Below are 3857 nucleotides of genomic sequence, written 5' to 3'. Positions count from 1 at the left end.
GTGTGGTGTAGGTGGCCTAAGCTGGCTGCACAGGTCCACCGCCAGCAGCACAGGCCCTGGTGTGGTGTACATGGCCCTAGCTAGAGGCACAGGCCCTGTTGTGGTGTAGATGGTCTCATCCAGAGACACAGGCCCTCGGTGTGTTGTAGACGGCCTCATCAGGAGCCACAGGCCCTGTTGTGGTGTAGGTTGCCTCAGCCAGCAGCACAGGCCCTGTGTGGTGTACATGGCCTCAGCCAGTAGCACAGGCCCTGGTGTGATGTAAACTGCTTCAGCCAGAGCCACAGGCCATGGTGTGATGTAGGTGGCCTAAGCTGGCTGCACAGGTCCAAAGCCAGCAGTACAGTGCCTGGTGTGGTGTCCATGGCCTCAGCCAGAAGCACTGGCCCTGGTGTGGTGTAGATGGCCTCAGACAGAGCCACATGCCCTGGTGGGGTGTAGTTGGCCTCAGCCAGCAGCACAGGTCCTGGTGTGGTGTAGATGGCCTCAGCCAGCAGCACAGGCCCTGGTGTGGTGTCCATGGCCTCAGCCAGAAGCAGTGGCCCTGGTGTGGTGTAGATGGCCTCAGATAGAGCCACAGGCCCTTGTTTGGTGTAGTTGGCCTCAGCCAGCACCACAGGCCCTGGTGTGGTGTCCATAGCCTCAGCCAGCAGCACAGGACCTGGTGTGATGAACATTGCCTCATCCAGCAGCACAGTCCTTGGTGTGTTGTAGACGGCCTCATCCAGAGCCACAGGCCGTGGTGTGGTGTACATGGCCTCAGACAAAGCCACAGGCCCTGGTGAGGTGTCCATGGCCTCAGCCAGAAGCTGTGGCCCTGGTGTGGTGTAATTGGCCTCAGCCAGAAGCGCAGACCCTGGTGTGGTGTAGCTGACGTCAGCCAGAGCCACAGGCCCTGGGGTGGTGTCCATAGCCTCATCGAGCAGCACAGCCCTTTTTTGTGTTGTAGAAGGCCTCTTCCAGTTCCACCGGCCCAGTTGTGGTGTAGGTTGCCTCAGCCAGCAGCGCAATACCTGTGTGGTGTACATGGCCTCAACCAGAGCCACAGGCCCTGTGTGGTGTACATGGCCTCAGCCAGAGCGACAGGCCCTGGTGTGGTGTAGTTGGCCTCAGCCAGCAGCACAGGCCCTGGTGTGGTGTCCATAGCCTCAGTCAGCAGCACTGGCCCTGGTTGGCTGTCCATGTCCTCAGACAGATCCACAGGCCCTGGTGTGGTGTAGTTGGCCTCAACCAGCAGCACAGGCCCTGGTGTGCTGTAGACGGCCTCAGACAGAGCCACAGGCCCTGGTGTGGTGTAGGTGGCTTAAGCCGGCTGCACTGGTCCTGTGTGGTGTAGTTTGCCTCAGCCAGTAACACAGGCCCTGATGTGTTGTAGACGGCCTCAGCAAGAAACACAGGCCCTGGTGTGATGTAGCCGGCCTCAGCCAGAGCCTCAGGCCCTGGTATGGTGTAGGTGGCCTAAACTGGCTGCACAGGTCCACAGCCAGCAGTACATGGCCTGGTGTGGTTTCCATGGCCTCACTCAGAAGCACTGGCCGTGGTGTGGTGTAGCTGGCCTCAGCCAGAGCCACAGGCCCTGGTGTGGCGTTCATGGCCTCAGCCAGAGCCAAATGCCCTGGTGTGGTGTCCATAGCTTCAGCCAGCAGCACAGGTCTTGGTGTGGTGTCCATGGCCTCAGCCAGTAGCACAGGCCCTATTGTGATGTAGACAGCCTCAGCCAGAGCCACAGGCCCTGGTGTGGTGTAGGTGGCCTAAGCAGGCTGCACAGGTCCACAGCCAGCAGCACAGGTCCTGATGTGGCGTCCATGGCCTCAGCCAGAAGCACTTGCCCTTGTTGGATTTAGATGGCCTCAGACAGATCCACAGGCCCTGGTGTGGTGTAGATGGCCTCAGCCAGCAGCAAAGGCCCTGGTGTGGTGTCTATAGCCTCAGCCAGCAGCACAGGTCCTGTGTGGTGTAGGTGGCCTCAGCCAGAAGCACAGGACCTGGTGTGATGAACATTGCCTCATCCAGCAGCACAGTCCTTGGTGTGTTGTAGACGGCCTCAGCCAGAGCCAAAGGCCCTGGTGTGGTGTACATGGCCTCAGACAAAGCCACAGGCCCTGGTGAGGTGTCCATGGCCTCAGCAAGAAGCACAGGCCCTGGTGTGATGCAGACGGCATCAGCCAGAGCCTCTGGCCCTGGTTTGGTGTAGATAGCCTAAACCAGCTGCAAAGGTCCACAGCCAGAAGCACAGGCCTTGGTGTGGTGTCCTTGGCCTCAGCCAGCAGCACATGCCCTGGTGTGGTGTAGGTGGCCTAAGCTGGCTGCACAGGTCCACCGCCAGCAGCACAAGCCCTGGTGTGGTGTACATGGCCTCAGCTAGAGGCACAGGCCCTGTTGTGGTGTAGATGGTCTCATCCAGAGACACAGGCCCTCGGTGTGTTGTAGACGGCCTCATCAGGAGCCACAGGCCCTGTTGTGGTGTAGGTTGCCTCAGCCAGCAGCACAGGCCCTGTGTGGTGTACATGGCCTCAGCCAGTAGCACAGGCCCTGGTGTGATGTAAACTGCTTCAGCCAGAGCCACAGGCCATGGTGTGGTGTAGGTGGCCTAAGCTGGCTGCACAGGTCCACAGCCAGCAGTACAGTGCCTGGTGTGGTGTCCATGGCCTCAGCCAGAAGCACTGGCTGTGGTGTGGTGTAGCTGGCCTCAGCCAGAGCCACAGGCCCTGGTGTGGTGTTCATGGTCTCAGCCAGAGCCAAATGCCCTGGTGTGGTGTCCATAGCTTCAGCCAGCAGCACAGGTCTTGGTGTGGTGTCCATGGCCTCAGCCAGTAGCACAGGCCCTGGTGTGATGTTGACGGCCTCAGCCAGAGCCACAGGCCCTGGTGTGGTGTAGGTGGCCTAAGCTGGCTGCACAGGTCCACAGCCAGAAGCACAGGCCCTGGTGTAATGTAGATGACCTATGTTAGCAGAATAGGCCTCGGTGTGGTGCGGATGGACTCACACAGCAGCACAAGACATTGCTGAAAACAGCCAAAAGGTATGTCGTTAATGTGGCATTATTAATGGACCGCTGCTTTGGGTCTTTCAACACCCTCCTTCTCTGGATCAAAACCAGCTCAGTGACATGAAAAGTAAATGCTTACAGCACCTGGTATTCCCATGCAGTCTCCCATTCAAGTACTAACCAAGCCCAACCGTGCTTAGCTTCCGAGATCAGACGAGATCGGGCGTTGCCAAGGCGGTATGGCCGTACGTTGCTGGCTCCAGCACAAAGCGTCAATTTATGGTATCAAGTGGTGAGGTGCCCAGTACTCAAAGTTATGAACACAAGCCTCCAATTTAACTACACCGTTAACGGTAACTGCATGCTTGCCTAATACCCTAACCAAAGGACTCATTTTAGCGTTTGACCAGCCCCACAACCCTTGGTGTGTTGTAGACGGCCTCAGCCAGATCCACAGGACCTGGTGTGGTGTAGTTGGCCTCAGCCAGCATCAAAGGCCCGGGGGTGGTGTACATGGCCTCAGCCAGAGCCACAGGCACTGGTGTGGTGTCCATAGCCTCAGCCAACAGAACAGGTCCTGTTGTGGTGTCCATGGCCTCAGCCAGAAGCACAGGACCTGGTGTGGTGTAGATGGCCTCAGACAGAGCCACATGCCCTGGTGGGGTGTAGTTGGCCTCAGCCAGCACCACAGGTCCTGGTGTGGTGTCCATGGCCTCAGCCAGCAGCACAGGCCCTGGTGTGGTGTCCATGGCCTCAGCCAGAAGCACTGGCCCTGTTGTTGTGCAGATGGCCTCAGACAGAGCCACAGGCCCTTGTTTGGTGTAGTTGGCCTCAGCCAGCACCACAGGCCCTGGTGTGGTGTCCATAG

General features: G+C 58.8%; 1 non-coding gene across 1 annotated transcript; it reads right to left on the bottom strand.

Annotated features, from left to right (window-relative positions):
• Nucleotides 1-3121: 3121 nt before the first annotated feature.
• Nucleotides 3122-3240, bottom strand: LOC134629870 (5S ribosomal RNA). The gene has a single exon (XR_010094102.1). It is a non-coding gene; the product is annotated as a 5S ribosomal RNA (ribosomal RNA).
• Nucleotides 3241-3857: the final 617 nt, after the last annotated feature.

Source organism: Pelmatolapia mariae, linkage group LG6, assembly GCF_036321145.2.
Source record: "Pelmatolapia mariae isolate MD_Pm_ZW linkage group LG6, Pm_UMD_F_2, whole genome shotgun sequence".
Classification (NCBI taxonomy): domain Eukaryota; kingdom Metazoa; phylum Chordata; class Actinopteri; order Cichliformes; family Cichlidae; genus Pelmatolapia; species Pelmatolapia mariae.
Note: the sequence above shows the minus strand (reverse complement) of the source record. Positions and strands in the feature narration are given on the sequence as shown.